We start from the raw sequence: 26,366 nt of genomic DNA on the forward strand, positions 1-26,366 counted from the left end.
AAGGGAAAGGTCAGAATTCCTCTATGTGTTTGGTATGCTGTCAAATAAGTCCTAACAAATAAAAATGGTGTCACTTCATAAAAATCTTTATACATGCGGAATCTATTCCATAACAGAGGCAAGTAAAATGATATTTTTCTACCAACTAAGAACTTTTGTGCCCAGGAACATGGTAAAACTGGAAACTGCAAAAATAAGTCACATCCCAAGTTTCTGTACCGACAACTAGGTATTTCAGCAGCTACTTCCATGAGTGAGATGCAAAGGAATCTCAGTGTTTAAGAAAAGGGTGTGATTTAAAGTAGTCAAACCTCTAAGGTGAATACAAAAAAGGGAAAAAAAAAAAAAAAGACAGTCTGGAGACTTACTGATCACTGCAAAAAAATAGGCTTCCTTTGGAATAGGCTATAATTTATCAGGACCTTGCAGCATATTCTGAATATAAACTGCCCATCCTGGGCAAGTTAGGTGGGGCTGGAAGAAGAGATGAGCAGCCACAACATTTGGTAGGAAACAACTGCTGGCCTGTTATCAGCACACAAGATTTCCTGGGAAAAGGGTGCATGATGCAATACTGTTGACAGGAGGTGAAAACATACATGACAGTGTAGATGTATGTGACCAAGAGAAGAGGGAATACCACTGCTCAGTCAAAATTCAGGAAGAATAAAATAAAAGTGGATTACAGCAGAATGTAAATCACTGCATAGCAAATAGAGGACTTCAGGAACCACAGATAAAGTGAATGCTGTAAAACAATTTCCCCTAAGAAATGGAAAGCCATGGGCTGGGCAACTACCTACCAACTAGTAATGGGTACCAAGAACAGCAGAAGTCACAAGGTGTCCGTAAACAACTGGAATGAGGCAGCAATCTGAAACATGAAGGATGCTGCTGGGAAAGAAACAAAATAAATCATGAAAACAAGGGAAGTCACACCACAAGGAAGAGTTAATCCTCACTTGAAAGGAGCTCTTGTGCAAGAAGAAGCTCACAGTGAAAGGACTCAAAGTATATATGTAAACACAGCAAAATCATATTCAGATGGAAAAAAAAATATTCTTGTTTTCCTGGAGCGTCAGGAGTTTAATCACCGCATGTAGCTGTGCTATTACCACTGAAGCAGACCACAGACCCCTAGGGTACATTAATGACAAACCCCTAGTATCCTCATGGTCCAGACTTCTTTACTTCACTTTTAAACTGTGAGGGTGCTTCTTGAAAAGCACAATACAAGCCTGGAAGAACAATTATTTTAGGAGATTTTTCTTGAATGCATTTGTGTTGGGCAGCATGTTCCAAAGTGGAAGGAAGAATTTTAAAAGTGTTGTAGCAGTGCTTACCAGGAAATAAATAGAAAGTGATGATGTAATTAGTAATTTAAAAGGTGGAATAATGTCATGAAGGTCTGTACAAGAGTGAGTTTCTTTTGCTTTGGAGAGAAAATGAACTGAATTGTGCAAAGTGTAGCAGGTTAAGTCAAAAAATCTGTGGCCAGAGCCAGAAGAACTACTCCTATCAAACACCTTCATATTGTATTATATGATTTGGAGGCATATTCTCCCAATTAAATATTTCTCCACTGAGAGCCACACCATAACACACAAATTCCTAAATTTGCTCCACATGGCAGGACTGTTGTTGTGGGAAACCTTTGAGCATGTGAGTTGGACCTAGAAAAGTAACGTAGCAGATTGTCTTCTCTGACACGGAGGAAAAGCTCTCTGATGTTGCGTGATGACAACAGAAATTTTTGAGGCCACTTCAAATAAAAAGGAAGGCTGTTAGATACCAAAACAATCAACCAAACAATCACCACAAAAACAATCCCAGAAAGCAGAGAAATTTTGCCTTAGGACCCTTGAAGATTTGAGGGAATGAGTGTCTGCTGCACCAACAACTTATGGTTTGCAGGCCATGGTGTCTTGGGGACAGCTAACCCCAAGTGGCTGAAGATGACACACACCGTTTCCTCACAGTTGAGTGACTTCTACATTGCTGATGAGGTTTTCCCTTTGACTCCAGCTCTGAAGATGTCCATTTTGTGGCCCAGTGCTGGTCTTTTGACATCCTGTGGGAGCTGAGTTTCTAGTTAGTGGAAGATCTGGCCAAAAACCAAGATAATTATGCTTACGATGGACTTCAAACATATTCTCTGGTGGTTGCTTCAGCACAGATGTTTAGATAAGTACTAGAATAGAGATTCAACTGTCCTCTACTTTTTTGATGATGGCTGTGAATGAGAAAAGCTTTGCAGTGGTTTAGGTGGGAAGGTATATAGAGCATGAACCACCATACAGCATTTATGATGGCTAAGTATTTGACTTTCAGCCTCCAGAACCTGCCCCTCTGGCCTTCTTGTGAGAGTCAACTCATATTAGGCCAAGCAAGGTTGAATGTGTTATCTTCCTTCCAGCTTTGTCTATCTTGTTTCCAAGAAGCAGTTTCAGAGAGTGGAGCATTACAAATGATGCTCTAAGTCTTTAGGCAAATATCTAATTTCAATAATGATAGAAAGACATATAGTACATATTTCCCTCATGCCTCTTTCTTCAAAGAGAGAAGAGCTAACAATCCTTCCATGAGTCTGTCTTCTGTGTGTACCCCTGTAGTACCTGCAAATATTGACAGTGTTGTATATATAATAACCCTAATTATTGTGCTGTGAAAGGTAAGTAATTTACTTTGAAACAGCACAATTTGAAATGTAGTGCAGCTATCCTATGACTGTTGTGTTACAAGCTTCACAGACACACCGTCCAACTTGCCTGTGCCTGAAGTTCTATTGCTGAAGTTTTTCACAGTCAAAACTAGGGAACTATTTTGGAAATGTTTGAACCGACCCAAACTTTGACAAACCAAGTCTCAGACTGATAGCAAGAGCTAGATGGGATAAACATATTTTTATAGAGAGGCTGAGATATGTCAGAGTGACAAAAGCATTTCATTCTATAGCTCTCATCCTCCCATGCTGTGATAGTGGTTAAGTGAGGGCTGAGGGCAGCAGAAGAACACATTTCTGGTTATTGAACACTACAAGGCTTTATAAAATATTTGATGGAAAAATCATTTTAGGAAATTTCCTCTCTATCCTGGCTCCAGCTCTTCACTATAGTAGAACTATCCTTTAATTTATGTGAAATATTTTTTTACAAGAAAATTTTAAAAACAAGTCTTGAATATAAGCACACAAGTATTGTCACAATATTAGAGATTTTAGCCTTTGACAGGGAAGCAGTGGGAATGGACTATTATTGGGAGGGTACAAAAAAACCTATACTTGAGGCAGGTCTGATAGAGAAGAATTCATGGCATGGATGGCACTTTGGATTCATGGCACTTTCAACATCCAAAGTCCAACTTTGTGTTGAGCAATACACCTGGTGCAGGTAGCTTGGTTTGTATATTGCAGTTCAAGGTGAGAGCCCAGAGAGACAAGAGGCCGTGAACTGCCAATCCTTTGCACAACAAAGGATACAAAGACTACTGGCCAGGTAGGTGAATGGACTCTGAGAGACACAGCAGGAGCCAAAGACTCAAGAAGAGCAAGTCTTTCCCACATGTAGATTGTGAGGGGGTTCCTTTGTTGGGAGTTCTCCTTGGAGGCATCGGCTTGAGCTGTTTTTTCTGTTATTGTGATAGGAATAAATTGCTTTATGAACATCTGAGACTCTGCTATGGGAAACGTGTGTTCAAACCAGCAAGGAAACCTGGTATCACTGCATGATTGGGATGTGTAAATCAAGGCACCCATTGGTTCATTGCAGCCACCTACTGTGAAGGTGTTTCAGTCCCAGCAGTGAAAGTGTCTGGCACTGGGAATGTGACTGCTAAAGTATCTGCCTATCGTCATACCTGGATGTTTTCTTAACACTCTCAGGACCAGAAGGAATATAGGATCCAAATGTCCACTGATTTTTCAAGAAGGGTGAGCCTTTACTAACAAGTCAGGTGGGTTTTTTCTCTCTCTAAGTAGTAAATGTTGCAAGAAGACTCCTCATATATTTTCAAAAATGGCTGAGGACTGTTATGGCCTAAGTACTAGAAAGGGATAAGCAATCCAGGGTATTTACTGTTTGAAGTTGCCAGATCTGAGAAATCAGTTGAGAACAGAAGAAACTTTGCCTAAAGCCATCTGAGCATGATGTTTTGCAACTAGCAGTAAAAGTTTAAAAAAAGGTGTTTTGGAAAAACTCTTTGAGATCTGCCAAATAATGCCATTTTTTTCAATCACTGAGGTATTTCAGGAAGATTACTACCAGTTACAGTAGTCTTCCAGAGTTATATGAACACATTGAGAGCCTTAATTAAAGAAAAAAGCAAGAAAAAGAGTTCCATAGTGTGGAAGAATTGTCAGAAATATCTGTTGCACTAGCAAATATAAAGCTGTTTAATATATATGTTGAAAGTGAATATCACATAACATTCCAAGGACTTTTTCTTAATTTAGTGGCTTTGGTTAATGGCGTCCTCCCTTGAATGATCATTAAATGATCATTGTTCTAACCTGATGTATATCCTTTGTTCTAGAAAAGAGATGGGACATACTGCACTTGTGAATATGTTCTTGCTACACTTCTTTTGATGACAACGTACAAGATAAGAATGGAAAATCATTCTAGTGAGTATTAACTATATGACCTATAACCTTCTACTTCTAGTGAGTATTAACCCATATGACCATGTTTGAATATGCAAAATATCTTCATTGTGTTACGCTGTGTGGGGGGGGGCTAGGTTTCTTTCCTTTTGACCCTTTTTACTTACAGAATTTCTTCCCATAAGTTGCTAGGAAGCGCTAATGGCTGGGCATTTAAGAAGAAAAAGAAGTGATCAAGCTCAGGAGAGGAGGGTATCTGGTCGCACTCCTCTGGGAGTTTCGCTCTGAGGGGAGGGAAACCATAAAATTGGGCAAGTAAAGAACGGGGCTGGGGCAGCTGCTACCTCTCTCTCTTTGGGCTTCGGAGGAGGAGGACTGTCAGAGCTGCTGCTTGGGGAAAGGAACTTGCCATAACCTTAATTTCAAAATTCTAAAAATTTTGAGGGAAGGGGTTTATATTTTCAATTCAAAGGGAGGCTCCTCACTTCCCTAGAAGACACCTGTCTTTCAAACTAAGACATATTGTTAAATGTACAGTGAGTAAGGCTTGACATTTCTGTGGACATTAACTATTTATTTAAAGGCATTAACAGGAGTGAGTCTTGGATTTATAAATATGCATATAAACTCCAGAATTCAGAGTGTCGTAATTAAGTTAATAAAGACAGAAAGAAGAAATTTGAGTATTGTCTAATTCTGGATAGTATGACAACCTCCACTCTACTGAGACAAGGCAAATCTACTATAGCAGTAGCTTTCAGTCAAATCATATTTGTCTTGATGCAAGTTCTGTTCAAATAAGCTTATTTATAATACATATATAAAGAGTGTAGGAGAGACATCTTATAGCTACTAGAGATTCCATCTTTATGCATACTTCCACAAGCAAACTTTGTCTTGTACATGACATTGGAGCAAACTTACTAGGTAGGCAGTGTAAGAAGTCCACTCACCCCTATGATGGTGGGCTCATTCCTTAATATATTAGCACAGCTATGAGAGACTTTCTGCTATGGTTTATGAACAGCTTACATACCTGACAAAGTCAGTCATGTTCTGGAACAACACGGGCCATGTGATGTACTACATATAACATGAACAGAATGTAGGAATCCAGGATCTGAATTGCAAGTGTTGGCTTCAAAATGTATTCACAACTATTACCCATTTTATCAGAGGTCTTGCTTCTGAGACTAATGTAATAATTTAAACCCTGAAATGGAACTTTCAGAGACAAACACCAAATATTGTGAAAATTCCTGAAAAATATGACATCTGGTATGACCACGTTTAAGCTGGCTCCACAGTTTTATATTGGTATACCTACAATATTTTCATATATCATTATTTAGAGAATCTTGCACCAAAACATATGTACTGACATGTTCCCTGTTTTTTGCTTTCTTTTACTTTTGATTTTAAAAGGTAGTGTGTCATAAATGTTATCTGAAGGCCAGAATCGAATTCTTGGTTCATATTGAAGAAAACCTTCAGAACCACCACCAATTCCAGAAGAGTCAGGCTTTAACTGGAGAAGAATACTAAATCAATCTGAAGGAACAAAAAATAAATAAATTAATTATTAATCAGGTAATGTATTCCAGAACTTGAAGACCAGTTCATGTTGTCAAAACTGAATGGTTTAATTTTTCAATTTCTTTGCAGGCATTTAGTGATTTCATGTATGCCCAAAGCATGACTCTGAGGCCTAAAGGATTTAAGAGTATGATCCAATAGCATCAATGTCAATGATACATGAAAGGAGACTAAGTTGGTAAAAAAGTATGCTTGTATAGGCTTCTTCTAATGCTAATTCTTGTATTACCAGGATAATTTTATTCAAGTATCACAGTATGAAACAAGAAGAGGTAGCTGAAAAAAAACATTTTCTCATTTTCATAAATTAATAATTTCCATCTTGGTATTACATATCTGGAATAAATACACATTCCATTGGTTATGCATTGAAAAACCTTTTATTGTGCCAGCTGTACTTCATAGACCTGAGAAAGTGATTCAAGCAAAATACAAGAGAACATAAAAGCACAACTCTTAATAGTTTTAAATCCTAAAGAGGCAATTACAAGTTTGATTTGAGTCATGTGGCTGGACTACATTGGAAACCTAAACACTTTACCCATATAAAGTAGATGTGAAGGCTTGGACTAGGACTGTAAATAATAAACCCATCCTGCAGTTTTATTTGTGAAGTAGCACTCTTTTTATAATCCAGGAAAATAGAGCAATAAAATTCCCACTAATTCATGTGTAAAAGGTAGTTTAACAGAGCTGAAATGTGTTAAAACATCTCTTTTTAAATGAGAAAAGTAAGTTGTGCAATAACAAATAATTTAAATAAACCAATTGAAAAGTGAATTAAAGTAATGTTGCAAAAGGAATAATTTATAATTCTTTAGCCTTTGTGAATGAAAATGATTTCTAATTTGTGAATGTGTTAAGCTATAGTATATACAGTGTTTTATATTTAAAATATTTCTGGGCCTATCAAGAAAAGCCTGGCAATTGCAGTACACATTTATCTTTGCTCTGGCAGCTAAGGAGAAGGGTAAAGGGCAGAGCATCACAGGATGCAACAACCCACCCAAACAATGACATGAAGATGGACCAAGGTTTAAAACCACACAGATCGCAATTGGCTGGTGAGGATAGACGTGAAGGAGAAACACAGCTACCTTTGTGTGCCCTGTATCCCAAAAGCAGATTCTTCATTTAGGGTACATGTGCAGGGTCTTTGCACTCAGATAAATGTGACATGCTGAGTATAAGCTAGTTCTGTGGGCTGCTTCAGCAGGTACTCACATTTTTGGAGGACAATTTGACCCACAGAAATGACCTCAGACTGAGATCGATCATTACGCTCCACTGAACACTGAGCCACTCTATATGGGTGCTTTCAACTGCTCATATTCATTTTAAGTGTCTAAAGTTAGGTAAATGAGTCCTTCCCTTGATAAATATAATAAAGCTGATGCAGCTCTTCTCTGCTTTTTCTCAAGTGCTGGGCTTTTTCTCAAGACCTCTGTTGAAGAGGTGGACAGACCAAGTTGAGGCAGTTCCTGGGTTGTCTGGAGCAGTTTTGCATGTGTCTGAAGTAAAGTCTTCCTTGTAGTTCTCTCTGGATGTAGTAAAGCCTAGGCAAACACCAGTGTTTGGAGAGGAGAGGGATGGAAGGAGATATGTAATTATACATCTGTTCTCCAACATTTTGGTTCTCATAATTAAAGTAAACTTTGAAAAAAATAAATAGAAAAAGAAGGGAAAAATAGGCAGATCACGAGAAAGGGTAGTAGAACACAAAATAAATCCTATATTATAATTTTAATCCTTTGCTTTCTCTTCTGGAAAATGTAAGTATGTTGAAAAAAACAATAGAACCTGTTTATAAGAAAGGTCAGTTCTTATTATTCTGGTCTAACTTGAGATAGTTCTGGGGAAAAAAAATATATTCTTGAAATGTTCCCGTTTGATAGTTTTGAGACAAATATTTTACTATTTTATAATTTAAGACAATTATTCTATCACGTTATTTAGTTAATTTATGGTCTAAAGTGTGAACATTTAACAACAACAGAAAAAAAGAGATTATTTACATTAAATATTTTAACAATTTAATCTTAGGGATTTCTACTCATTTTTCTTCTTGAACAGCATTCTTTTACAGGTTTTTTGATTTTTACCAAAATTTTGAAACTTGTGGGACAGAAAAAAAACCATCTGTGACTTAACGTAGTGCTTAACATCTAAAGGGATCTTTGGCAAAAATTATGCTGCACTTTGTCAGATTTTGGGTGTATTTTGTTGAAATGGGTTTCCTCGGGACTCTGAGTTTGCTGCTTCTCTTTGGCAGAGGCAGGGCCAGAAGAGGTATGCCTTAACATTTTTAAAGCCACGTTTACTGAGAACTATGCTTCAGACTGTTATTTGCTACTATTATGGCCTTATCATTTGAAGACGTGTCTGTATCGTCAGGTAGTGATGTGTGACACGGCAGATAGAACAGTATTTCATGCTTAGCTTGTCTGAAGTTGCTTCTGCATGTATTTAACATTGGTGATTAACATATCCACGGACAGTAAGGAAGAAACCAGAATGGAAGCTACGGTCGAGGTCTGCAGGGATGTTGGCAGACATAGACTGAGGTGTTACGAATATGACTGGTGCCACCTATGGGCAGGTAAAGAACAGTAACAGGCAGAGCTGGGGTGTACTTTATTGATGGAGCACTGCAACACTTGCTGGATTTTGGCAGTAGTTTTTGCATAGTTCATAAACAGGTGGTATTTATTTATCCTTCCCTGTTTTTTTCTAGTACGGACATCCTATTGCTCTAGCTGTGACTTGAAGCTGCAAAATTAAATCAGTGAATGTAGATGATTGAAAGGGAAATATTATTAAAAAATTGTTTTATTCAGAGTTAAAACCCCCAAACATTTACTGCTTCACATAATTACACTGCAGCCAAGAGGTGGACTCGATGATCTGATGGGTCCCTTCCAACTCAGCATATTCTAAGGTTCTATGATTCTATGATAAAGGAAGCTACAAACATCCTGAGATGAGGGTCGTGTACTTAAATTTAGATATTACTTTGTAACAGGACCAAAACAGAACTAAGAAGCTGAACTGCAGCTCACCAAGAATGAAAAACAAAACCTGAAACCAGAGGAGGGGCACAGTGAGTTTTAATGAAAATTTAAAGGGCTCTTCTCTCTCTACCTTTTGCAGTCATATTATGATTTTTTTATTGGTATTAAAAAATAAAAATATTTCAGGCAAAATAAAATACTGGTATGACACTTTTTTGAAATTAGGTAAGAATGAGACAAGAATCCTCACAGCCCCGGCCATCAGTCCTACTTACAAGCTTGATTAATTTCTGTAGATTTTAAATCACATTGTGTTTTCCTCTTTTCTGTAAAAGACCTATTAGCACTGTAAAATGGATTATTGCTTGTGGGATAAGATGAGAAGAAGCCAGAAAGAATGGCAGTCCTTTTGTGAAGCTTCAAGCTTTCTGTCTCTTGTATGTCCATCTCATCTCCACTCTTATCTTCAGCTGATGAAACTTTGGACATGATTTTCCTTTTTCTTTCTATGACTTTTAAACCAAATTTGGGCCACTGTTTTGTTGGTGAGGATGAGTAGATGTCTTCTAGCTTACCAAATAAGAAAGAGTGATCCTCATATCTGTAGTAAGCACAAGTGATAAATTTAGTAGAGGTACTGTTAAATATTACTGTCTCAATTTAAATATTTAGACAAAAATTAGTTGCCAGTACAAAATAAGTGGTATGAATGTTTAATCAATATCTATCATTCCTACTGGTCAGATATTATCTTCTTTGTTTAAATAGAGAGTTAAGCATGCTTGCTTAGTTCTATAACTCTCCTAAAATTTGGACAGTTTTAAGCAAAATCCAATTCATACCTTGGTGCATAATTAGGAATGAGTGATAAGAGAGTTGAATCTACACATCATAGGTAGATACATATTTTACAGACTCTAAAAATTATGTCGGGGCATGGCTTTCAAAAATACATTTAGTCACTAGAGGGAGACACAATCATGTATAACAGAAATTTTCACACTGGGGAGGCACATATCAATCAGGCTGGAGTGCTACTGCCCAAGTGAAAGGATGCTGATTTGGTAAGCATCTGGGGGCCATGGGGATTTGAGACAGGGCAAGAGCCCTTCATGGATCTGCCTCTTCCTTCAGAATTGCATCAGCAATTCCTTTTCATAAACCAATCTGACCCGAGCTCCAGTGAGAAAACCAATCACCTTCAACATAAGTGAGTAAAAAAGGCTTTTAACTCATTTTCAGCCAGTGCTGGTCTGTGCTGTGTATGCTTTCTTGAGAAACCTGCTGGGTATGGCCAAATTTCTCACCCAAAGTAACTTGACTGGGTGGAGAAAGGGCAATGAAGAAAGCCTTGTGTCTCCTTGGGAGTTGTTCTACTGTCAGAAGTGGGCTAGTACACCTTAAAAGCTCCTAACATATGGTGCCAGTAACCACTGATTCCCTCCACATTGCATTTGGGCTGAACAGAGACGCTGCTTGGGGAGCATCAGTGAGGATGTGCAGTGAGGATGTACAGGGCAGGCTCCTGGACAATTTGTTGGCATGGGTGGGAGAAGACCTGTTTTTGTCTTGGTGGAAGATCCTGCAGGGGGCAATCTGTACAACTGTGGCTGGATAAAGTGGCATGCAAGGCTAAATTGGCAGGGTCTCATCTCAGTGGCTTACTTTAAAAGGAAAGCTAAGGTGCAAACATTAGAGGCAGATTTTCTGCCCACTGTAAAGTGATTTGATCAAAGCACCAAGCCCAGCGTGAAGCTTGCATAAGTGTTATTATTCATCCAAAAAACAAACAGAGCAAACAAAAGGCCCTGTCCATGCTGGGATCAGGACTGGGCTAGCTTTAACCATGTTGCTGCTGATAAAACCACAGGGAAATATCTCTACATCTGGAGTTTCTGTTCAGTGTTTATCCATTCTGGGATACTGTTTAACAATGTATTAAACTAGGGTTCTGCAAAGGTGTGGTAAGCAACATTTTTTTTACCATTACATTAATAATAGGTGTTATTTATTCTTTATTGCCCAGAAATACTTTATGGACCTGTTAATATTGCTTCCAAATTAATGTTTATGGAATCGCTAATTCTGGTTTTATTTGTCATATTTCTCACAAAGCTTCTGAGTCATAGTTCAAGTCTGCTAGAATTTGTGACCCTATTTTCTCTGCTTTGTACATTATGCATGTCTGTGAAATATGAAGAGACAATTGCAGAATGTAAGATGGAGGCAAGTATTCTTTATTTTAATTAAAATGCTAACGGCAAGAAATGGTCCTATTGACTAATTTTGTTGTAACATAGCCACTTTCTCCATCATACAGTAGTAAAATGCTATTTGATGCTTTCTCTAGACTGGTTCTCATTCTCCAGGGCTTATACTGTAGCCAAAACCATCCTCTCTTTAGGCTGAAACTTGGCACACAAAAATCTCAGCTCAACTTCAGTGCAGCTTGAAACTTGCAACAAAAAAATTTTACTTTCCTGTGTTCAAGTTGCTTTGGGACTATACCTTGAGGTTCCTTGTAATGTTTCTTTTTGAGTGATTAAAGCCTTCAACATCATTCCAAGATTAAAAATTAAGTGTTACTGTCATTAATTTTTAGTGGAAATACCATTACTGCTGACTACAGGAAAAACCCCTCTGTATCAAACCCTCTGTCTGGGTTCAAGAAGGCCATAGATGTATCACTGCACATAAAGAAAAAAGTTATTACTTTGCTGGCAGTTTTTGCTTGTGTTGGCCATCCTAGATGGAAGACCTTACCATTCATGGAGGGGCCATGACACAGGCTTTCATGTCACTGACCCTTGTTGGAGATATTTGATCTGATTTTAGCATTATTGAAGCTGTTGCTGTAATTAATAAAAGCTGTTGTTGCTTCTATGAAGCCCAGTGAATAGTGAGTCTAAACTCTTCTTAACAAATCCCTCATCCATGGTTATTCATGTATAAATGGTTTCTGAAGCAAGTCAGCTAAGCAAGTTGCCTGTCCTCATGTCACTGACTACAGAAAGTTGGTCATAATAATCGGTTTGGCCAGTTAGATTTGGATAGACCTTTGATCTTTTAATAACAGCATATGAGTATACACAGGGGGAAAGGGAAAGTCAAATTCATTGCAATCTGAGGATACACAAAGACTAAGTCTAGCACAACTTGAATACATGGGGCCAAGGGGAAGTTGTGCAGCAGGATTACAAATTTGGACATACATATGTACCTATCTTTTTTTTTTTTTACTGAGTTGTGTGCCTGGTTGATATAAAGCAATTTTTGCACCAGGCTTTCCCAAGATATTTACCATAAATTTAGTCACTTCAGATGAATGGAGATTGTTTTCTAAGAAATTTTTCTCCTAATTTTATTTATATTCACTCTTTGAAATATCTTTCTACCTAAAAAAATTAAAGATGGTGATGGAAATTTCTCTCTCTGTAAGACACTTATAAAAAGGGTCCGTCTTAGTAGAAATAAGGAAAAATTTTAGGTTTTTTTGATTATAGGAGAAAAAGTTGGGGAAGCACTGACTGACACTTGAAAACCAGAAAAGGAACCCTCAGGTGGAAGAATTTATTGTTGTTTATGCCAGTCAAGAGTCATGTGGAAAAAAGACAGAAAGAGACAACAAGACCTAGCATAATGGCATAGGATAGTTTGGATTGATAAATGCAAGTCATTTAACTTGGAATAATGAAGGGGGAATTTGAAATGGCCCATTCATTTTGGAGGTTACAAGCTAAATTTTTCCTACTTAGCAAAAATACCATTGAATACAGGTCAGTCAGAACTTGCCACTCTGTAAGAGCTTAAAAATATAGGCAAAATGTTAGTACCTGTAAAGGTTGAACTATAAACTATGTCAACCAGTTACAGACCAATGCAAGCCTGACGCTGTCACTGTATGCATCAGTGGTATGTTGTCCTCTGCAACATAGGGTCAGATGGGCATATGCAGTACTATTTTTCTCTTTTCTTCTCTTTTGTTGGCTTTTTTTGAGTTTTTCAGTCAACACTTGTATTACATTTGTAAGAGACCAGTGCTTATATGTTTTACAGTTTAGGGAATCTACTTTTGGCGTAGAGATTCAGAAATAGTTGCGGATCCTCCTGGTAAACAATCCCCAAGCTTGTGGTTACACAAAGTTGTATAAGTCCAGAAGAAAACCCGAATTACCATCTTCTACCTTTCCATGGGTTACTTATTCCCTTGTGTCATCTTTCTTGAGGCATCAAACGTATTCTCCTATGCTGTCTTGAGACATCAAACCTCCAGTGACTGGAATAAAGTCGCTTTCCGTGTCATGTCACTGATCCTACAAGAAGTGAAGCATTTTCTTGTTCTCTGCAGCAAAGCCCAGCTTTGAACACATCAGTGACTTGGGGGAGTTTTGAATGGTAGCAGTGCTCAGTAGGACCTGAGCAAGCAGATACTTGTAGGACCCCAGGCTATTGTGGGAAGGGCCTGTCAAAGGAAAATGGAGTGCACTAGTGGGCAAGGGTGTTCAGTGTTTACATGAAAGAAGAATGGCTGCTAGAAAATGAAACAATGGGGCCTGGCTCTGCTCACAGGAGTTATGGAAACCACTGGTTCAAAACAGATGGAGTGACACTTATGTGGAAGTGGTTTAAGAGGAGTGAAACTCTGTTTTACAGTCTTTATGAAGTAGTCTTTTCTTATTTCTGAGGGCAGAATCAGTCAGCAAGGTGAGTTAATATTACATAAGTAAAATTGAAGCCTACAGCAATTAAATTAAAAGCTAGAAAATTAGGAATGGTAAAACTGTATATATTTTAATTGAACATAATCAGTTGGAGACTATTACATTACCAGAGAGGAACAGAAGCACAAAATAACATGAGAATCACTTGCTGAATTAAAATTTTAAACCTATAAACTAAAAAATTGCAGGTACCCCAGTGTATGACATGCAGAGTACTCATGATATGAGAACATGAATTATTTATATCTTCTTTAAGTGTAGAATGTAAATTTGTTTTGAATTAATTTTGAATTAATTTTGAATGAAATTCTGCTGGGAAATCAGTAAATGTAACTGTCTCCTGTGGCAATGTTTTTTCCTTCTAATTATTGTTATTATTATTTTATCATTTTGCAGTTTGGAGAGAGAAAGAAAAAAAGGCAAATTTTATTGTAGTAAGTAATTTAAGTAAGTTATATTGAAAGGATGCTGTAGTTTTCTTTGTAGTGAAATACACTGCAAGGTAGACAGATGTTAAAATAATTTCGGACAGAAAGACTCCACTATGTTAGGACAAATGGGTGCTAATGTCTTCAAAAATTAGTTGATCTGAAAGGACCAATCAGGTTCTGGAAGAATAGGTGTGGGGGTCTTTATGAACATCAAACCACACTAGTTTGTTGCAGAGCTGAGCACAGTCTGAACTGTTGAAATTTAGAAAATAATAGACTCCAAAATAAAGTTGCTGGACTCCTCTGTCTTCTTAGTGGTCAATGACTTTTCACAGCATGATTTTCCACACCAATTTGATATCACTTTTCTGTGACCAAGAAGTCAGTATCTACTTGTTTTTCCTACAGAGAGTAAATTGGTAGACTGGTAGGGAAAATGACGGGGTTTACCTAGTGCCTTATTGTTATTGTGGTCTGTGGGATGCATAAGCAGGTGCCAAAACTTATGATGGCCATAATATCACTGAAATTCAGGAAGAAGAAAACCCCCTCCAACATCATTCCTCTAAGTGTTAGAGAATCAGGCATTATTTTATTCTGGTCAGGATTTGCCATGGAAATAGTTCCGTCCACCCATGATTTTTTACCAGACTTTCCACATATCTATACATTAAAAAATATGAAGAAATCCTCGTTCATTGGTTCTACATTACAAAATTTAAGATTTGATCTCTTATTGGTTATTGATTCCTTAGGCTTCAATGCTAGTTTGGTCTTCATTCTTTGATTCTCTTATGAATCTTTTCCCAGATCAGGTGTCTCCAACCGCACCAGGGCTTAATTTCTGTTAATGTCTGGTTATCTCCCCTGTGTCTTCTGGCTACTCCCAACATGTAGATGTTAAACTCTCAGAGTATAGGAATTTTCTTCCTAAGATTGAGCCTTATCAGGCCTCACCCAGTAAAACTCAAACCCAGGTAAACAGTCTTTTGAAGGTAAACCTCCATTTCCTCCCCCATCCAGTCCCTACCCCTGGCAAAGACAAACAAACCCATGACTAAAGTTACTCAAAATTTAAAGAGTTATATCATTTCCAACAACAGGAATAATCTAAAAATGAAGGAAAATCTCTTGTGAGTAGGGAAAAAGTAATTAAATTATAACCCACTATTATTGTCACTTCTGATTTTTCCTTGTTTTTACCTGTACAAGTGTGTTCCACAGCGAGGGAAACCTACCAATTTGGGGGAATTAGAACAGACAAATATCTTAAAGTGCAGACATGCTCATAGCTTGCCTGTTGGCACTGGACAAGTGATTATTGCTTTGCCTTTGCAGTACTCCTGCTGGAGTATTTTACAGGTAAGTCTAGGGTAAAGTCACTGAGGAATTAAACCTTCCCAGCTTTTTGTACTCCTGTGTTTATAAAAATTGAGGTAGAGAGCTTCTTTTGAATTGTGTCACAGTGTCTTTGGGGGTTACTGAAGTACCTAAGTCAGAATAACTAGGACTGAGGCTTTTTTTTTTTTTATTGGCCTGACCTTTACAGCCCTTTCTACTAATTTTGTACACTTTACTTGTCCATCTCTCCCATCCTAGGGAATAATGATACCTCGTGGATAATGTTACATGGCAAACATTAAATTTGAGAGGCAAGTAAAAGACAGAAAATATTAAAAAGTTTTGTTTCATATAATGCATCATTTTTTCCTTATTAGATCTTTGTCTTGTAATCCATCTGGATCCACAAGTCCTCATTAGCTCTAAACTATGTTCTCCCCATTCTTGATCCTCTGACAATGGGAAGGTGATGAGCTAAAAATGTAAAGATTTTTGTTCTTATGATTTTGGAACAACTGCTCTCCTGTTTTCTGCTGGTTTTTTTCATGGACCATTAGCAGCTTCCAAAGGCAATATCCTTTCACTGTCACGCTATGCCATGGGGTGCCATTTCAACAACTTCAGATGAGGGCATTAAGTACAATTCTGGATGAGAGTCAGAGCATAACCAAATAAAAATAATAAAGGAAACCTTGTAAGAGCAATTTGGAATGCTGTCCTGTGCTGAATTCATTTGCAACTTAGCAGAAAAGCTACCAATCACTGGTGATTGGTACAATAGTCTTCAGCACCTTATTTAATCGTAAAGTATTTCATACCCTAAGAAACATCACTGTTCATTTGCTTTCCTTTTTTGGTGATCATCTTAGCTGAATGCCGAGTGGTGAATCAGTAGGAGGGGAAGAAAATTCATGTTTCTAATTCAAGGAGAATAAAAATGGACTTCTTGTTGTTCCTCTCTCTTCCCCCTTGCAATTAATCTGCAGTTAAACATTTCTTAGGAGAATAAGAAAAAAATCCCGGAAAGAAGGAAATAACCGTCATAATCCTTTAGTAAATCTCTCATGCATAGAGGTCAAGCTGTGGCAAACATTGCATACAGGTCCAAGACAAAGCACACTCCCAGTCAGCGGTAGGACTGTGGGGTAGAAGATCACCTCCTTTAGCTCACTTCCCAGGGAAACAGAGAATGATTAGTCTACAGATCCTCAAAGTGCTGCATGCTTTGGGGAGGACTCAGGCTACCTAAAGCCCCCGAGTTGGCACTGACTGATTTGGCACCAGCTTTTGCATTCAGCACTTGAATTAATTATTCATTCTTTATAGCGGGGAAAATTTTTAAGGTGCATGATAAATGGACTGTTCAGAGCTAGAACTGAGGCATTTCCTGACTCTGATGATGCATTCCCTTTCCATGCCTCTTTCATGGTGGCAGATATGCAACTTAGCAGGCACCACTTGGAAGTGTCATGCAGAGATCCATATAGAGTCTATCTGTGTCGTGAGTTGACACTGTCTGGATGCCATGCACCCACAAAAGCCTGTCACTCACTCCTCTCTGCAGCTGGACAGAGGAGAGAAAATTTATTTCACAGGTTCATAGGTTGAGATAAGGACCAGGAGAGATTGCTCATCAAATACCATCACGGGCAAAACAGTCTCAACTTAGAGATATTAAGTGATTTTATTGCTAACAAAATTAGAGCAGGATGATGAGAAGTAAAAACAAGACCCTCAGAAATACCTTCTTCTCACCCCTCCCTCCTCCCAGCTCTACCTCCTACCCCAGTGGTGCAAGAAAACAGGGAATGGGGGTTATGGTCATTTCATCATCCAAGGCTTCTCCTGCTGCTTATGGAGAGGAATCCTTCCCCTGCTGCACCATAGGGTACCTCCCACAGGAGACAGCTCTGTGTGAATTCCAATGTCAGACCATCTCACAAGCAACAGCTGCAATCCCATGGGCAACCGTACCCCTCAAACTGCTGCACTCTTCTATGAAGCGCAGCCTTTCAAGGACAGGCTTCTCCAGCACGGGAGCAGGACCCCTCACTCCATGGGTCTCTTGTGGGCTCACATTCTCCTCTAAGCATCCACTTGCTCAGGTGTGGGGCTCCTCCATGGGCTGCAGGCAGATCTATGCATCACAGTGGACCTCCTTGGGCTGCAGGACACAGGTGCTTCACCAGGAGTCTGGGTCTTGGTGCCTGGACCACCTCCTCCCCCTCCTTCTTCACTGACCTTGGAGTCTGCAGGGTTCTTCTCATATGTTCTCAGTCTGTTCTTCTCTGGTCAGAATTAAAACTTTTTGTTTTGATTTCTCCTTAAATCTGTCAATCACAGAGATGTTACCACCATTGCTAATTGGCTCAGCCTTGGCCAGGGGCACATCTGTCTTTGGAGCCACCAGGCTCGGCCAGACATGGAACGAGCTTCCAGTAGCTTCTCACAGGAGACATCTCTGTACCCCCACTGCTACCAAAAAAGCAGGTCATGCAAAATCAACATAGTCATCAGAAATCCAGATCCGTCAAGAGGTTTCAGCATAAGACAGGGAGGTAGCTGGTATGGTTTCTGTCTTGGCTATGCTGATAGATGACTTTGGGTTAGCTAGCTGTGTGTTCTGGTTTTTTTGTTCTCTAAGAGAGGGCTAATCTCTCTTCCTGTGAATGCTGGAATTTTCTCTGGCACTGACCTTGTAATATCTTCATGCCAGCAGGGAGTGTGTTGCAAGACAGTGAAGGTTTGTAAAGCACTATAAATTTGTGTTGGGCTAGCTCTTATATGTTACCAGTGGCTTGCTATCAGAATGTTTACATTTGACTTGCACGGTACCTAAAATAGTTTTATACTATTACTCTCTGCTCTGCTAAACAATTTTGAGTCTTGTAATTTTCTCCCTAACACAGAAATTATTTCACCTCAACATGGTAGACTAGGCAAGGGTGTCCAATTCTGGAGTAAAAGCACATGGGACATGTTCAAAAATACTCCTAGTGAGGGTAGCTGGGTGAGCTGCTGTAGCGCACTGCAAGCTGCAGATTGTGCTTTTTGTGGGAGGTAATGGTGGGATCCCCAGAAATGAGCTGTCAAGTGCTTGCATAACAAAAGGCTTTGGGTTGGAAGATGGGGTGTGTGTGTGGGGGGGGGGAGTGGGAGCTGTGGTGGGCCTTGCCACCAGCCAGGTGACCAGCCACGCAGAGGTATGGTGGGAGGGAGCTGATGACTCAACAGGAAAGCCCCACACTACTGTGTGCACAGACTGTGAGGGTACAAAAGCCTAGACATTGCTTGGTTCAGGGTCCCTCCTCAGAAGCACCCAGCTTGATCTCAGGCTGTTTCTGTGTGACTGTGCCGTGCTTTAAAATTACTTAAAGACTGTTGGAGGTTAGGATTTTTCCATTTTTTTCTTTCTCTCAGGGAATTGTGTCCCATTTGTTACCCTAAGAGATGGTAATGACTAGTACTTAAGAGACAAAAGAAGTGGCCAAGGTGAGGGGAAGCATGTAGTTGGTTGCTCTCTTAGCCAGCATGTCCACTCTCCTGTGAAAATTTTAAAGTTCAATAAAGGACAGCAGGAGACAAAGACCATAGAGCAAGGCTGGGTGTGTCTTGGCACTCAGCCTAGAGCAGCCTGCTGTTTTGGAAACACCCTTTATATACCATTTCTATTGCATCAGCCTGTTACATATTCATAAACAATTATGCATAGTAAACTTTTTCCTAAACTAGTTTACATATTCCAAGAACTGGTTAGCATAGGTCCTCCGCAGGTCTGCCTTTTTAGAGCATGGATATTCCTTGGTTGTGGTTTTAGTCCTTTTTTACCATCACCTTCCCTTATGGGCCCCAGCTCACACTGTCTTCAGACAGTGAGTTAGTTGGCATACCTGTAGCAGGTGTCCTCATCATATGTTCACTGGATGTTATCCCATCCAAGCAGGCATTTTAACACAAGCATACTTATATCAGCTATTTCACTACTATGTCTAAGCGTAATAATCAACAGAAATAAAAACTATATATTTATAACAAAGTTACTTTAACACCACACATATAAAATCAAATTTAATATTTGTGAAAAGGCAATATTATTATATGTATCTATAACACCAGGGGGATTTTCTCTTGGGAAGAGCAGAGATACTATGAGATTTTGGCTGAGGGGTTAGGGGTGGGCTCAGCTCCTCGCTCTCTCTCACTCTCCATTTGGAGGGGAATGGTCAATTTGCTGCTACCACAGGAAGAATTCGCTGCAACCAGGGAGTCTAGCCTCCTTACTGCTTCTTCCTTACAATTCGTGAGCCTTTGCTTGTAAGACAGGGACCTTTAAACACCCAACCACATTGGAAAGGACCCTCACCTTTTTCCTCCTGAGGCACCAGGTGCCTCAGGGGAAAAACCTCGGACCCCAACACCCCAACTCCTTCCCCTTCCCGAAGACATCCAGCTCTTAGGATCCAGACATCTGAAAAAACATCTGGGGCAGGGCCAGTAAGGAAATCATGTCTAGTGTGCATATGGTGCTAGTAGGGAGTTAAGTGGTGCACCTACTGGCTCACTGGAGATGCTAGCTTTGAAGGGGATTTGGTTCCATAAGTGACATTCTGTGGTGGTGGAAATGTGACTGCCAGAATGGCTCCTGTATGGTCAGACAGGAAAGTTTCTTTATCAGCTGGCATGAGATTGGAGATGCCAGGGCTTTAAAGAGAAGGCTAGGACAGTCTCAGTTCCCTTGTCTCAGTTACATTAAAGTTGTAGAGATTACTGATCCTGATATGGTTGTGTCTGGGCTGGGTTTTCTTTTTGTTTGGGATGGCAGTATTTTGGGGGGTTGGTGTCTTGGTTTGAAAGATGGGTGTTTGCTAAGGAAGGCAGAAGCCTCCCTTGGAATGGAGAATGTAAACCCCCTCCCTCCGAATTATTGTAAATTTGAAATTAAGTGGTTCTCAGGCAAAGATATGGGAATAGGAATAACAGTCCTTTACTAGTATGTATAACAAGGCAAACAAAAAAACAATAACCATGGCATTAAAAACAAACAGAACCAGGGACCCACTAACAGTCTTCTCGACTTCAGGCATTTTCCACTTTTGTGCAGTTACCATCACAGACAACAGGAATGAGCAAAAATCCCAGGCTGGTGGGTGAGATATATCAGAAGTTTCACAGCAGTAGCTGGAACTGTAGGGACATGCTGGCAAGGCAGTAAGGTGCAGGCTACAGCAAGAAATCCAGAGGAGTACCAAAGAAAACAGTGTGTGCCAGGACAGCAGCACCCCGGCTCCTAGCAGGGCAGGGAGAGGCAAAGTTCAGGATTCTTGGGCCACACCAGCAGATAGTAATTGGTCCCTCAGGGCTGACTCCAGTGGTGCCGGTGTATTCTTCCCACAGTAAGCGACCATTTGGCCATCTTCTTCCAACACCCAAAGAGCAAGACAGAGAGCAGCTGCCCCCAACCCCATCTTTTACCTGCCCCCCCATTCTCACGGTGTATCTGTCTCACCGAGAGAAACTCTGAAAAAAACAGAGGAGTTTCTGCTCCCCACTGTCTCAAGCACATAGTCATCAGTGCTTCTTAGCATCTCAATGGAAAAAAAAATCCACAAATAACAAGGAAAGAAAAAAACTCCCAACTCCCAAGAGTTGGTTGGTTGTTTGCTTGGTTGGTTAGTGGGGTTTTTTGGTTGTTTGTTTTTTCTGTTCTTTGAATTTTTTCAGTCTCATTCTGACTCATGCAGATTTTTAGCATCTCTTTGACACAGAAATTTGCAATATAACCACATCCTCTGTGAAGAAGCGTTCCTTTCAGTTAAATTTGAACTGGCTGTTGCTAGTTTTGTTTTATATGCCTTGCTTCTTACTCCAGAAGATAGAAAATAATTCACTTTATCTCAGTGGCACTCATGGCTTCCTAGATTTATTTAGATACCCACATGATCATCTCATGACAGGGTGAAACAGTCCCAATCATTTAGTATTTTCTCTTACCAAAAAAAGTGTCATACAAAAGCTGAATCTTGTTCTTGACCATCCTTGACACAATTCCCTTTACCCTTTCAGTTTCACTGTGCTCTTTTGAAAGAGGTGGGTAATAGAATTGCAAACAACCAGCACATTCTGGATATATGAAATGCTGTCCATGTATCCCTGGTTTGTTCTTTATGACAAGTCTGTCATTCATGGACTTCCATGGCAATTATTTCAGGTGTGGAAATAAAGTTGTTACATTGGCGAGGGTTATATTATAGTCACAACTCTGAGTGATAGAACAAATTACTGCCTCTGCAAGTCTCTGATAATGAGAGGAATAAGCCACCAAGACAGGAGAGGTTCCCCTTCATTTTGCCTTATTTGCCTCTGTCTGCTTTATGATACCCCACTTTGGAGTGTTTTCAACTCGCTGTACATTTGCTAGAAAAGAAAAAGCCTCTTTAAAACTGCTGAACTGAAAATGAAATATAGGATGGCTGCAGGCTATGTTTTTATTTGCTGGGATGCACCACCATGGTCATTGATTCTACTACTCTGGAGAAACCACTACTCTGGGGAAAAAAAAGAAAAAAAAATAAACAAACAAAAAAAAAAAAAAAAAAAAAAGACAAAATCCAAACTCCCAAACACCCTCTCTTTGCTTGGACTTACCATAAAGTATTGCTAGTAATTACAGAAGCCAATTGCACAACATCCTAATTTGATTTAACTGGCAATTTTTTTAAGCAGAAAAACAATAAAAATAGAAAATTAACTCAGTGCACAGGTTCTAAAGATGTTAAATTTAACTTCATGAAAAAGCTTTAAACTTTCATGCAACATGTTGTCTTGTAATTCTCTTCAGTTGGTTATATATTATTTTTCCTTTTTTGTTTTTTCTTCTAGTGTAATATGGAAGTGTAGAAATATACAGCAGTTTTGGAAAGAAGACTAAGCTTTGCTTTTTCTCTCAGTACGGGTTCTGTCTGACAGAAATGTTTCACAGTGAAAGATTATCAAGAGGTAGAGGGATCATGTGTTAGCCTTATTTCTTAATGGCCACAGGGTTGAGGTTATTTTTATTAAGCTGTTTGGTTTTTTTTATAAAGTGAGTACCAATTCTAAATGACAAAATTTTATATCTCCCTTTTAAGAAATTTAAGAAATGGTAGTCTATTAAAGAGACAAATCCTTTTTGAGATAAAAATTTATCTATTGTGGGTTTAACTTTAATAGGTTAGTAGTTCCCTCTAAATCAATTGAGCTTTAGTGTGTTTTACAAAAAATTAAGCCATCTGTACACACTACCAGTGAGATGATTTAACTATTGTTAGAGAAAAAATTATATTAAGTCAATGTTTATTTAGCTGAATGTGAGCAGAGGATTGTCTATTATAATACACATGTATTATACAAGTTGATATGATGACAGAATTGTTTTATGCTATAAATACCTAAAGGATTCAAATCTATGTATGTTGTTAAAATACCAGGTAAGGATCTGCAAAATGAAGAGTCAGTTTACATTCTCTACCCCCTTCCTGTCCCATATGAAACATCTAGTCCCAGCTGCTTGAACTGTGATTCTGGTCACAGAAATCCCTCAGAGGTTTCCTAGGCTTTTCTCTAAGAAAGGTGATGTAGATGAAGGGTACTTGGCAAGGGAGGGCCTGGGACACATTGCAGTTAGTGGGGAATTCCTAAGGGACATTTTTCATCTGACACAGTTTACCAAAACTGCAGGTCAGTCAGGAAATCAACTGTCTCATCCAAAGCACTCAGTACTGTGATGAATTTACTCTCAATTTTACATTAGTCCTCTGTTGGCATCCAGAATACAGACTTTGCACTTTGTCTAAAAGAGTTCAAGCTCAAGAAAGATGAGGATGTGAAGCTGATTTAAAGCTAAATTTAAACCTCCTTTGTGGGAACCCAGGGCAGGGGGAATATCCCCTTGTCTGCCCTGTGGTGCTCTGACTCCCAGGAAAACACTTTGACCCTCATTCATGGAGAAGGCCTCCTAAGCCTCAAAGTAAACTAGAGACCACAAAAATGTGAAATAGATTGTAGAAATTGTAGAGAGTAGTTTAGTATGTCACATGGGTGAGAAATTTAGATTTTAGGATTTTTAGCATACTGTAGACAGGTACAAGATGGAGGGCGCAGGGTGTTGTCTTAAGTTCATTTCTTCTTTTTTTTTCTTCCTTCTTCTTTTTGAGTTTGGGTGGTATCTTGTAATTGGGTAGAAAAACCCTCATTGCAGGTCTTTAGGGGTCAGTTATTGGGTTAGAAAGGGAAATAATCTAGGTGTCATTTCTTAATTGGGTAGTTTAGTTTTTGATTAGACTTAAAAAGACCTTGTAGCATGAGTTTGTTAGCCATTTTTTGCTATTTTCCTGCATGCAAGGTCTGGGTGCAGACAGTGTGCTGAAGTCATGATAAGCTAACAATAAAACAAGAACCTGAAGACCGAAAAAGTTCTGTGTGTCTGCTTTTCCTGACAAAGAACTGCTTCAGGAGGGTTTCCCCCTGCCAGGGGAGCCCTCAGGGAGTTGCCCGACATGGGGCCCACAAACTCACACTCCTTAGTCCTAGAATTGGTGCACATTGACAGCTATTTTGAGTTGCTTGGTTTCATTTTACTTAATTAATCACCAGTAGATCCATTTCCTCTTCTGATTCTTGTTATAGTGGCTGAGAGGATCACAGGTTCTGTTGCCATGTGCTGGAAACAGTGATGACACACAGGGTTTTCATGCAGCTGAGCGAGTTTATTTGTGTACCCAGCTCTTTTTGTAGGCTACTTAAAAGACTCCACATTCGACTCTGATTGGTTACCACCCAACTATTGACCAATAGCTACCTGCTTGCATTTTTATCAGGGACTGGCTCTCTGTAGCCAAGCCCCTCCTCTTCTTTTGAGGCGTACAGATCATCTGTATTCTGTGATAATTCCACCTTTTCTGTTTTAAAATGTAAAACCTTTTACTAAACTCAATCTTTCTAGTTATTGGTGTGTTCTATTAGTTTTTTACTGTCATGTCTAGGAGGTATTAAAGTACAATATTACCAGGTGCAGTAATGTAAATTACTTGAAACCTACAACTTATAATGAACATTACAAACAAATTAACTTAAAAACTATCAGAAGTAACATTAAAAGCTGTTAGGGATAGTATTTAATGTTTTTAAAGTGTCTTGATTTTTGAGGTCTAGATGAAATCGGATGAGTTGTTATTCCAAAGGTTTATAGCTGGTGCAAAGCATTGTTACCCATTGAATATTGACATCCATGGAAATATATGCATTCCCCTTCTCTGTTTATCAAAGGCACACTTTACCTGTGTTAGTATGTTTGGTTGTGGTGAGTTGGTATGAATGTATCAGCTGTGCACAAATGTGAAAGGTAGTAGTGATTTTTAGCCTGAAAATTATTTTATAGACATTGTAAACAAAAGTGATAAGAAATAAGTACTTAGCTAGAAAACGCTGCAACTGAAACTTGTTAATTTAAATCTGTGGAGTTAATGTAAACTTTTTATTGTTATAGATAAATAATGAGATAATTGGCTCTCACAATTAAGGGGTGAATATTGTGTGTATATTAAGAAAAGCTTTATTGATGTATAGTTATGTTATTGTTGTTTAGATGTCCTCTGTTCTTCCCATCATCCCCTTCACCCCCATATTGTTGCCACTGGACAGTCTGGGTTGTCTAGGACAGGCAGAAAGAAGGCGTGTGCATATACCTCTTCCATGGAGCAGCTGGGAATGGAAATGCTTGTTGCTAGGGTTGCATGGCATGACAACACCTGACTTTCCAATTAAGTTGCAAGACAGTAGTTTCCACCAATAAATAGCAAAGAAGAGTTGACTGACAGACTTTGGGAGGGGCCAGGGTTGCCTGCCGCAACCCCCAGGGGTATAAAAGGCAAACAGCCATTTTGTGGGTGAGCCATGTAGCAGGCAGCCACAGGGGAGGGCTCCCAGTGCTATTACTTTTCCATATTTAGTAATTTTGTTGTATTTTTTTGTTAATATTTAATAAACCTTTAAAATTTTAAAAAGTGAGGGGTCATTTCTCCCTGTTATTATATTTTAAGGAAAGCATGTTCAACAGAAGCATTTATGCACTTTTAGTATTTTGCTTTAAGATGAGAGAGGGTTAGGGTTTTTATGTCAGTGGTAACTTTTTCTAGATTAGGGAAGTGGTTACTTGTCTAGATAGGTTTTAGTGTTAGTTTATGAAGGTCTGCAGGACACGAGAACCTTTTGGCTGCTGTAGAAGAGGCAGGAGTGGCACGTATTGAGGTCACCCCTACGGCACCACGTCCCTGCACGCCTCCTCCCTGCTGCCCTTGCCGCTGTATGGGCTTCTCCCATGCCAGGATCCCTGGCCCTGGGGCAGGGGTAAGGTGCCTGGGAAACACACCCCCCCCCGGGATGGGTGGCGACTCTCAGTATAGTCAGGGTTGGTTCAGAGTGTTTTGCTGGGCTCTGGAGTTTTTGCATCATTGTCGGGGATGCCAGCACCAGGGAACCACATGGGGCCCAGTGCTGGGACAGCTCTAGGGCTTGGTGGGTTTCTGCTGAAGCCCCTGGATTTGGGAGTCGCTTGGTCTCTGTGACTCAGCACTCTTAATGACTGGTTGTTCTTTTACACAGATAAATCTGCCTCTTTGGTGGGCTCTTC

Source organism: Taeniopygia guttata, chromosome 2 (assembly GCF_048771995.1).
Source record: "Taeniopygia guttata chromosome 2, bTaeGut7.mat, whole genome shotgun sequence".
Classification (NCBI taxonomy): Eukaryota; Metazoa; Chordata; class Aves; order Passeriformes; family Estrildidae; genus Taeniopygia; species Taeniopygia guttata.